Source organism: Lissotriton vulgaris, chromosome 4_1 (genome assembly GCF_964263255.1).
Source record: "Lissotriton vulgaris chromosome 4_1, aLisVul1.2, whole genome shotgun sequence".
In the NCBI taxonomy this organism is placed as follows: Eukaryota; Metazoa; Chordata; class Amphibia; order Caudata; family Salamandridae; genus Lissotriton; species Lissotriton vulgaris.
Window position 1 is genome coordinate 38,898,736 of NC_141691.1, and position 12,216 is coordinate 38,910,951.

The following is a 12,216-nucleotide window of genomic DNA, read 5'->3' on the forward strand; positions in this document are numbered from 1 at the left end:
ATTGTTGTGTTTCCATTGACTCCTCGTCGACATCATCATCATGCTCAGCAGCTTCTCGGGATAGGGTCAAAATGTCTCTTTGCTGCATGCCCGCTGGGGCTGCAGTGATCATTATGATGACTGGCTCGTCGTCGTGAGGGGCTTCATCAGCAGCAGTATGCGTCACTTCTTGTTGAGCCTCATCACACTCCATAGCTATGAGTTTTTCGACGACCTTCCTTTTACGCTTAGGTATCTTTGTCAGATCATGGTGTGCCTCACTCTCAGAAAGCCTCGGTGGTTCCCAATCTTCATCCCGATCATCAGAAGGAGGTGTGCTTGAAGAAGATGTAGACCTCACCCTTGATCTCTTCCTTGCTAGGGGTGTGGAAGACAATGAATGATCATCAGGAGGAGTGGCTTCCTCAAATGATACCTCACCTTGATTGTCGATTTCCTGATGTGCCCAAACGTCGGGAGGAACAACTATTGTAGGCACTTGTGACCCTCCATGCACCTCTGCTTGCGCATCTCCTTGCGCTGCCTCTCCTTCCACATGTACTTGGGCTTGTACTTGCACATGTTGTTGTTGTTGCGGCTGTGGTTGTTCAACACTTGTCAGATGAGTTACAACAACCTGTGTTGATTCAGGGACATTGCTGCTACTTTCTTGCAATGAGCCAACATCACTGGTCGATGGTGATTGAAGAAGTACACTGACTGCCTCTGAAGCACTCAAGGGCTTTGACTTAAGTTGGCGTGGTGGTGGAGGCACTGAGCCCAATGGAGCGGGGGTGCTGCTCCCAGCTTGGTCCCCAGCAGATTCCGCTGCAGCTGCAGGCGTACTTTTTTTTTTACTCCCAAAAAACGCGGCGGCCGGCACACCAGCCTCCTTGGTAACTTGCTTCTTCTGCTCCTTACTAGCAACTTTCTTGCTAGAGGAGCTACGGAGACCTTTTTTTGGGGCCATCTTCTTCAGAGCAGGTCAGAACAGCAGGCCGCAGTTGCACGAGTTGCAGAGTTGTCTGAGGCCAGACGTGACGTCGCGTGACGTTATGCTGCACACACACCGCTGCAGGACTTCTTCCTGGCACTGGTGGTTCTCTTGAGTCTTGTGCACCTAAAAGCAATGGAAGACAGAGGAACATCAGTTCAGTTATACACCCCCAAAAAAATCGAAAAAAAAACAGAAAAATCAGCACAATCCCATCCCCTCCATGATGCTTACATTCAAGACACCCCACAGAAAGACTAGGCCCATGCAAGACTCAATACCCCTGGTGAAAAGGCCACAAGTACAGCCCCAAAAAACGAAAATCACTAAAAAAACAGCACAATCTCATTCCATCCATGCCCTCCATGATGTTTAAGTTCAAGACACCCCACAGAAAGACTAGGCCCATGCAAGACTCATTACCCCTGGTGAAAAGGCCACAAGTACAGCCCCAAAAAACGAAAATCACTGAAAAATCAGCACAATCCCATTCCATCCATGCCCTCCATGATGTTTAAGTTCAAGACACCCCACAGAAAGACTAGGCCCATGCAAGACTCAATACCCCTGGTGAAAAGGCCACAAGTACAGCCCCGAAAAACAAAAATCACTGAAAAATCAGCACAATCCCATTCCATCCATGCCCTCCATGATGTTTAAGTTCAAGACACCCCACAGAAAGACTAGGCCCATGCAAGACTCAATACCCCTGGTGAAAAGGCCACAAGTACAGCCCCAAAAAACGAAAATCACTGAAAAATCAGCACAATCCCATTCCATCCATGCCCTCCATGATGTTTAAGTTCAAGACACCCCACAGAAAGACTAGGCCCATGCAAGACTCACTACCCCTGGGCATAAAGGTTGAAATGTAGGCAAAATGGTTGCAGGCCTAACAACACTGCCTGCATTCAAAATGGCCACTTGCCTCCCAGCACATGGCCAGGGCCTGTAGCAGCACTCAAAATGGCCCCCACCCACATGGCCTGTCCCAATGAACACCCGCAAAAATCGAAAAACACAGAAAAATCAGCACAATTCCATTCCATCCATGCCCTCCATGATGTTTAAGTTCAAGACACCCCACAGAAAGACTAGGCCCATGAAAGACTCACTACCCCTGGGCATAAAGGTTGAAAAATAGGCAAAATGGTTGCAGGCCTAACAACTCTGCCTGCATTCACAATGGCCACTTGCCTCCCAGCACATGGCCAGGGCCTGTAGCAGCACTCAAAATGGCCCCCACCCACATGGCCTGTCCCCATGAACACCCCCAAAAATCGAAAAACACAGAAAAATCAGCACAATCCCATTCCATCCATGCCCTCCATGATGTTTAAGTTCAAGACACCCCACAGAAAGACAAGGCCCATGCAAGACTCAATACCCCTGGTGAAAATGCCACAAGTACAGCCCCAAAAAACGAGAATCACTGAAAAATCAGCACAATCCCATTCCATCCATGCCCTCCATGATCTTTAAGTTCAAGACACCCCACAGAAATATTAGGCCCATGCAAGACTCAATACCCCTGGTGAAAATGCCACAAGTACAGCCCCAAAAAACGAAAATCACTCAAAAATCAGCACAATCCCATTCCATCCATGCCCTCCATGATGTTTAAATTCAAGACACCCCACAGAAAGACTAGGCCCATGCAAGACTCACTACCCCTGGGCATAAAGGTTGAAAAGTAGGCAAAATGGTTGCAGGCCTAACAACACTGCCTGCATTCAAAATGGCCACTTGACTCCCAGCACATGGCCAGGGCCTGTAGCAGCACTCAAAATGGCCCCCACCCACATGGCCTGTCCCCATGAACACCCCCAAAAATCGAAAAACACAGAAAAATCAGCACAATCCCATTCCATCCATGCCCTCCATGATGTTTAAGTTCAAGACACCCCACAGAAAGACAAGGCCCATGCAAGACTCAATACCCCCTGGTGAAAAGGCCACAAGTACAGCCCCAAAAAACGAAAATCACTGAAAAATCAGCACAATCCCATTCCATCCATGCCCTCCATGATGTTTAAGTTCAAGACACCCCACAGAAAGATTAGGCCCATGCAAGCCTCAATACCCCTGGTGAAAAGGCCACAAGTACAGCCCCAAAAAACGAAAATCACTGAAAAATCAGCACAATCCCATTCCATCCATGCCCTCCATGATGTTTAAGTTCAAGACACCCCACAGAAAGACTAGGCCCATGCAAAACTCACTACCCCAGGGCATAAAGGTTGAAAAGTAGGCAAAATGGTTGCAGGCCTAACAACACTGCCTGCATTCAAAATGGCCACTTGCCTCCCAGCACATGGCCAGGGCCTGTAGCAGCACTCAAAATGGCCCCCACCCACATGGCCTGTCCCCATGAACACCCCCAAAAATCGAAAAACACAGAAAAATCAGCACAATCCCATTCCATCCATGCCCTCCATGATGTTTAAGTTCAAGACACCCCACAGAAAGATTAGGCCCATGCAAGCCGCAATACCCCTGGTGAAAAGGCCACAAGTACAGCCCCAAAAAACGAAAATCACTGAAAAATCAGCACAATCCCATTCCATCCATGCCCTCCATGATGTTTAAGTTCAAGACACCCCACAGAAAGACTAGGCCCATGCAAAACTCACTACCCCTGGGCATAAAGGTTGAAAAGTAGGCAAAATGGTTGCAGGCCTAACAACACTGCCTGCATTCAAAATGGCCACTTGCCTCCCAGCACATGGCCAGGGCCTGTAGCAGCACTCAAAATGGCCCCCACCCACATGGCCTGTCCCCATGAACACCCCCAAAAATCGAAAAACACAGAAAAATCAGCACAATCCCATTCCATCCATGCCCTCCATGATGTTTAAGTTCAAGACACCCCACAGAAAGACTAGGCCCATGCAAGACTCAATACCCCTGGTGAAAAGGCCACAAGTACAGCCCCAAAAGATGAAAATCACTGAAAAATCAGCACAATCCCATTCCATCCATGCCCTCCATGATGTTTAAATTCAAGACACCCCACAGAAAGACTAGGCACATGAAAGACTCACTACCCCTGGGCATAAAGGTTGAAAAGTAGGCAAAATGGTTGCAGGCCTAACAACACTGCCTGCATTCAAAATGGCCACTTGCCTCCCAGCACATGGCCAGGGCCTGTAGCAGCACTCAAAATGGCCCCCACCCACATGGCCTGTCCCCATGAACACCCCCAAAAATCGAAAAACACAGAAAAATCAGCACAATCCCATTCCATCCATGCCCTCCATGATGTTTAAGTTCAAGACACCCCACAGAAAGACAAGGCCCATGCAAGACTCAATACCCCTGGTGAAAAGGCCACAAGTACAGCCCCAAAAAACAAAAATCACTGAAAAATCAGCACAATCCCATTCCATCCATGCCCTCCATGATGTTTAAGTTCAAGACACCCCACAGAAAGATTAGGCCCATGCAAGCCTCAATACCCCTGGTGAAAAGGCCACAAGTACAGCCCCAAAAAACGAAAATCACTGAAAAATCAGCACAATCCCATTCCATCCATGCCCTCCATGATGTTTAAATTCAAGACACCCCACAGAAAGACTAGGCCCATGCAAGACTCACTAGCCCTGGGCATAAAGGTTGAAAAGTAGGCAAAATGGTTGCAGGCCTAACAACACTGCCTGCATTCAAAATGGCCACTTGCCTCCCAGCACATGGCCAGGGCCTGTAGCAGCACTCAAAATGGCCCCCACCCATGTGGCCTGTCCCCATGAACACCCCCAAAAATCGAAAAACACAGCAAAATTAGCACAATCCCATTCCATCCATGCCCTCCATGATGTTTAAGTTCAAGACACCCCACAGAAAGACTAGGCCCATGCAAGACTCAATACCCCTGGTGAAAAGGCCACAAGTACAGCCCCAAAAAACGAAAATCACTGAAAAATCAGCACAATCCCATTCCATCCATGCCCTCCATGATGTTTAAGTTCAAGACACCCCACAGAAAGACTAGGCCCATGCAAGACTCAATACCCCTGGTGAAAAGGCCACAAGTACAGCCCCAAAAAACGAAAATCACTGAAAATTCAGCACAATCCCATTCCATCCATGCCCTCCATGATGTTTAAGTTCAAGACACCCCACAGAAAGACTAGGCCCATGCAAGACTCATTACCCCTGGGCATAACGGTTGAAAAGTAGGCAAAATCGTTGCAGGCCTAACAACACTGCCTGCATTCAAAATGGCCACTTGCCTCCCAGCACATGGCCAGGGCCTGTAGCAGCACTCAAAATGGCCCCCACCCACATAGCCTGTCCCCATGAACACCCCCAAAAATCGAAAAACACAGAAAAATCAGCACAATCCCATTCCATCCATGCCCTCCATGATGTTTAAGTTCAAGACACCCCACAGAAAGACTAGGCCCATGCAAGACTCAACACTCCTGGTGAAAAGGCCACAAGTACAGCCCCAAAAAACGAAAATCACTGAAAAATCAGCACAATCCCATTCTATCCATGCCCTCCATGATGTTTAAGTTCAAGACACCCCACAGAAAGACTAGGCCCATGCAAGACTCAATACCCCTGTTGAAAAGGGCACAAGTACAGCCCCAAAAAACGAAAATCACTGAAAAATCAGCACAATCCCATTCCATCCATGCCCTCCATGATGTTTAAATTCAAGACACCCCACAGAAAGACTCAGTCCACCCACCACTGAGTACCCCTGGGCAAAAGGCCCCAAAACAGCCCAAAAATCGAAAATTCCAAAATTGTAGTTGCAGCAACTGTAATGCCCCAAACAAACTTACTTGTGAAATTTCTAATCCAAAAGTGATCCAAAGAAAGTCAAAAAGGCCTCAAATCCAAATATCCAGCAGCATCCACAAAAAGTAATCCTTCCAGCTCCAGATCCAAATGAAAAGTGACCAGGAGATGGACAAAGCACTGGGAGGAGCCTGCTGGACAGGAACAGGAAGTTGAAGACTGTGGGGCACTTCCTTCCTCCCACCCCCCCTCCCCAAAATGGACTCCTCACAAAAAAAGTGCAGGCAAATGTCAACCTGAGGAGTTATTCAGATAAAAATCATCATTTCCAGAAGGTTTATGCTGCTTGCTGGTGGATTTCTTGTGCAGAATTGCAAATTTTATATTTTCGCGAGTGCGAGATTGTTGCTGCTCGCCGCATCTCCAAGCTCGCAATTGCGAAATCCCGCGATACGTGATCACACCGTACTCGCGTTGACAAAATCTCGCTGTGCAAGTTGGCAAGCCGCGATTACGTAATCGCGCTCGCCAAATTCTTGCGGGATCCCGCAGCAAGATCCAAAATGGCGGAGCACTCGAAAAATATCGAGAAAAACAACTCGGCAAACGCTAAATGACGGTAAGTGAACGCCGCGCGCCGCAAAAATTGTATCACCCAGAAAAAAAATCCGCTGCGTGCGAATTTAGCGGATTTTGCGGGAAATTCGCGAATCTCGCGGATTGCGAATTTCCCGAAAATCCGCAAAATCCGCAAGCAGAGCGGATTTTACGCCCATACTTACTTCCACATAATAACTACCCTCAGCACACCCATCTCCCTGCCCAGCACCCACCAAAGGAAATGGAAGAAAGTAACTAAGACCCTCTGGACAACCACTTTATCCCCTGACACCACCATCGACCTTGATGTTGCAGCCAGAAATTTCAACAGCTGGATAACCAACTGCATCCACAAGGTCACACCCCTCATTCCCACTGAAGTTAGAATATTTTCCAAAAACTCCAGTTGCTTCCCCCTAAAGCTCAAATCCAACAAGTGCAATAAAAAGCAGTTTGAACGGACCTGGAGCTCCAACACAACACCAGCCAACCAAGCTACCTTCAAATTAGCCCTCAACAAGTACCACCAACACCTCAAAAGTGCCAAGAAAAGCACCCTGACCGACCACCTGGAAGCCAGTTCTAACCACAGCATGCAAGTATTCTGCATATTAAAGGAATTTTCCAGCCCCACAGCCACCAAGAACACCGCCATTTCCTCCCAAGCTCGCTGTGACCCCCTTGCATACTTCTTCTACTCCAAAATTGCCACCATCTATGAAGACTTTGCCAAACCTCCAACAGCCAAACTCAACGGACTCCTCAAACTCACTGACCCAAACAAAGACTCTCTAACCGCATGGGAATCTCTTTCACCACTAACAACCACCACCATCATGAACACAATCCACTCAGGAGCACCTAGGGATCCTTGTCCCAATTATGTAAATGTATTGGCATTTATATAGCGCACTACTTACCCGTAGGGTCCCAAGGCGCTTCGACCGCTGCGAAACCCTTCCTGGCTTCCCTGAGAGATGGTCCCTTAATGGGTATCTCCAGGGTGAGACCAGGCATCCCCGGCGGTGTGGTGGGGCCGTTAGTGAAGATGAGGCAAGCTAATGCCCAGAGTTACCGAGTGTGATCGCTGATCAGAGTGGGCACCGAGGCGAGAGAATTATCGAGTCCGCTGACCCTGGTCCAGAAACCTGCCGCGCCGGGAATCGAACCCTGGTCCCGGGCCGTCCTCTGCTCTCGGGTCTGCCGCCTCTAACCAGTGAGCCACACTACTTCATTACATGTTTAACCTGGGGAACTGCACCATAAGCAAAGAACTCACCACCATCATCAATGCATCAATCACTGCATTCTCATTCCCAGAGCAATGGAAACATGCAGAAGTCAAAGCGCTCCTCACAAAACTACACTGACCCCCAGGACTTCAAAACTACTGTCCCATCTCCCTGCTTCTCCTTCCAGTTAAAGTTCTCAAAAAATCAATAAATGTCAAACTTACCACTCACTTAGAAACCAACATCCTACTTGACCCCTCCCAATCCGAGTTCTACTAAAATCTGAAACCACCCTGATCGTGCCACCAGATGACATCAATACTCTCCCAAACAGGGAAGAAACAGCTGTGCTGATTATATTTAATCTCTCCTCTGCTTTTGACACTGTGTCCAACTGCACCCTCCTACACCAACTTCACCAAATAGGGATCCAGGGTAATGCCCTCAAATGGATTGCCTCCTTCCTTTCTGGAAGAACCCAAAGGGTCAGTTTCCTGCCACACACCTCATCCTAAGCGTTGTATGCCATATCCCACTAGGATCCTCAGTGAGCCTGACCCTATTCAACACCTACATGGCCCCTTTAGCCACCCTGGTCAGATCCTACCATATGAACATCATCTCCTACACTAACAGCACCCAGCTCATCCCCTCCCTATCTTCCGGCTCCACCAACACCAAAGAAAACTTCCAAAGATGCATGGGCCAGCATCGCTAGCTTGATGCAAAACAAATGCCTCAAACCAAACACTGACAAAACAGAAATACCATATTCAGGAGCAACACCTCCCACTGGGACAATTCCTGGTGGCCAACGTAACTCAGCCTACTCCCAGAACCCAGAGAACACAAAAGGAACCTTGGCATCAAACTCAACAGCAGGCTCACAGTGAGGAAGTAGGTGAACACCATTTCATCTGCCTGCTTTTTCACCCTGCACATGCACAAGAACATCTTCAAATGGCTCCCCCTCAGGGTCAAATGCATCTTTACCCAACAGAGCTACGGCAATGCCCTTTACATGGGGATCACCTCACAACTACTTAACAGACTCCATACCATTCAGAACGCTGCAACGAGGCTCATCCTCGACCTCCTGGGATGGACCCACATCAGCCCTCACTTCAAGGTACTACACAGGCTCCCCAACAGGAAAAGGTGCCAGTTCAAACTGCTCATCCATGCTACAAGACACTTCACAACATAGGCCCAGCATACCTCAACAACAGGCTGAAATTCCAGATGCCTACCCGACAACTATGCTCTGAACAACTCTCCATGGCCCACACGCCTCCATCCACAGGACCGGCAGCCTCTCTTTCTCACACCTGGCTGCCAAATCCTTGAACAATCCACCCCTCCACCTTTGAATAGCTCCAACCTAACAAGAATTCAGGAAAGGCCTGAATACCTGTCAATTTGACTACCACCTCAGCAGAATCCTCCCCCCCAAGCAAACCCTTGTGGGTGATAAACTGTGCTATACATATCCAGGTTCATTGATTGATTACTGGACCAACCGCTTCCTCTCAGCCCAATTTTCTGTAATTCCATGCAGTAGTTCTGGCTGTAGTCAGGATCAAAATCCCTACGGGAAATTGCATAGCAAACAAACATTTTCTGACCCCCATTTTTCTCATCCCCCCCCACTTGATGGATAACCCTGAATCTTTCCATGCAGAACAAGTGATACAGTACCAGGTTTTGAAAATTTTGTGAAGATTTGTCAAAGCTGTCAAACTCATAAGCAAGTCAAAAAAGCTTTTCCTCTGGAATCTAGCTCCTACCTATAACTACCTCCTGGTGACATACATATATAGGCAGGCACACCCAGACATACAGCTGCACTTACTCACATGGATACATACACAAGAATTCACACAAAGAGATGCATAAACATGTACACATGCATGCAATAGGACGCCAAGGATAAGGCTTTGATGGGAAAGTAAATGTGCTGCAGTCATTACTGCCTGCTCCTGTCTCTGCCACACCACTGAGCTCCCTCTTTTTCGCCCAGCCCCATTGCGCCCCCTGGGCCCAGTTCTAGTTTTAGTGTTACTGGCATATAGGCTTCCCCCAGGCACAAGAGATATAGTGCTCTGCACTGCAGCTCTTTGACCAGTTGTGCTAGAACAATTTTTTGGAGTGGGGTGCCTCCATCAGTTTTACCTCTCTAAAGTAATAGGGAATGAGAAAAATCATACGGTCTCACAAACAACAAGTGAAACTTTTCATTTACACATGGTTTTCCTGGTAAAAACTATACAGCATCCAAACAATAATGTGTGAAAATCCGCTTTCAATAAATATTTCCCATTTGCACACTATCAAGTCAAGAGATTAGCTTTGATAAGTGGTCGCAGTGTATTAAAAAAGATTGGGAACTGTGTTGCTGTTCGGAAAGTGGGCAGATGAGTGATCGGGGAGGCTGGGTCAAAACTGTGGCTAAAAAAACGACATTATCTGCAACTTTTTTGATATTTCACTTTCAGTTAGCTAAATGTAACATAAGGTGCAGCTAAATGGAAACTAAATACAGTTAGGTTAATCTTTGGGAAATGCACTATTGTACATTAAAAAACCTCTATTAGTGAAGCCACTGCAGAGGTCTGTGCCAGATAATTGATGCAGCGTAGGATAGTGACTTGTTTGTGTTTAGTGCTATGAGGTCGCAGCCTGTGAAAGAAAGCCTTGTGAAAATACAAGCCTGCACAGTATAAGATAGGCTGCTGATAAATGTGCTAAACAATTAAGATAAAGAGGTAGATGTATCAAGCTTTTTTCTTGTCGCAAACACTGCAATCCGCAAAATAGCAGCGTTTGCCACAAGAAAAACGGGAAATGAGATGTATCATGCAAAAAGTTTGCAATATTTAGGAATCGCAAATTTTGCTATTCCTTAACATTGCACAAGCATTTAAGAAATCGCAAATTGCGATTTCTTAAATGCTATGTATGAAACATTTCATTTTAGTGAATTTTGGCTAGGAAATCGCAAATGACCGCCAACTTGTAGTTGGTGGTAATTTGTGAATTCTTTTACAAATGCACTTTTGTAAAGGTGCCATGTGACACTCATACATGCCCTTAGGGCATGTATGTGCGCCATATGCGCACACATGTCATTTTCAGGGGTGCAGCAGGGTGTCCTTCAGACACCCCTGCACCTTTGAAATTATTCTCAATTTGCGATTAGCAAATTGCGAATCGCAAATTGAGAATAATTTCACATTCATTCCTATGGGCCTCCTGGCCCATAGAAATGAATGGGAATTTATTCCTTATTTGCGATTAGCAATTTGCTAATCGCAAATAAGGAATTTTAAGAAATCGCTAAAAAATAGCGAATTTCTACATACATGCCATTTTGAAATTCCCAATTAGCGATTCCTTAAAAATCGCTATTTGGAAATCGTAAAAGGGCATGTTGATACATCTAGCCCAAAGTGTTTTCAAAATATAGATTTTAGTAATACCTAGACTATACAGAAGCTGGGATTGGTTTTAATAATGGAATCATTTAAATCTTTCTGATGACCCAGATTTATTCTTTTTGAGTGATATTGTGACAACTGCACTAGCTTCACAGAACACACGCTTAGCAGACACACTGGCTACAAGGCAACCCATATAGTCTATTGCCAGCATGTTTAGTACTGGCCGTAAGCACCTCTTCCCATAATTATACACCAATGGGTTTTCGTCAAGATAGACCTGGGTTGGGTCATCCAGATAGACCTGGACCATTCTCTCAATAGTCATTGATGTGCCACGTTGCTCAAACTTTTTGCCTTTGCTTTTGCACTGGACTTAACCACTGCCTTTAGAAACAAATCATATGCATATTTTGGGGCTAATGTTATTGTTCCTGTTGTTGATGGTGTTCTTGTTGTTGGGGTTGGCTGCTGTGAGCCAACAGCACTACCCTCAGGCTCTGAAGTAGAAGGCTGCACATTGTAGAACTTGTGCCCTGGAGGAGGAGGGCTTTAATTACTAGACGTTCTTTTTCTAGGTGACTAATTTTCGCAGCGGTCCATGTCTTGTAGTTTCAAACATCTCTGTTGCAAGGTGAAATGAAAGTAGCCAGTGGTTGGTTGTACAGCAGATTAAGAATTGTAGCACAGAAACAAGGTTTGGATGACACAATCTCTCTTTGCACCCTTTTATCAACAGATAAGCTAGGATTCGGAAGAACGAATCATGCATGTCCAGACACCTCCTTTAACTGTTTCTGTCTGGACTGATGAATCGATTAGGTACTTGGGGCTAGATCTAACTCCTATGGTCTCGACATGTACTTTGGCCAACTGGCCCAGATACAGAAGCGCAATCCGGGAGGAATTACATAGATGGAATAGCCTTCCTCTTACATGGCTTGGTCGCATTAACACCATTAAAATGTCTCTGCTCCCTAAAATATTATATCTCTTTCAGTCCCTCCCTACTGCAATACCACAGTCTGATATTCTGGCCCTACAATGGGATTTCACCAAAATTATATGCGGGATTTCCCCACCACGCTTCTCTAGCAGGATCTTGCTGTTGCTGTGGGATCGGGGTGGACTGGCGTGTCCTAATCTTCTGGAATACTATTAGGCTTGCCATTTCCGGCGTATATTGGAGTGGGTGGTTTACAAGAGCAAAAAAAATTGGTCTCAT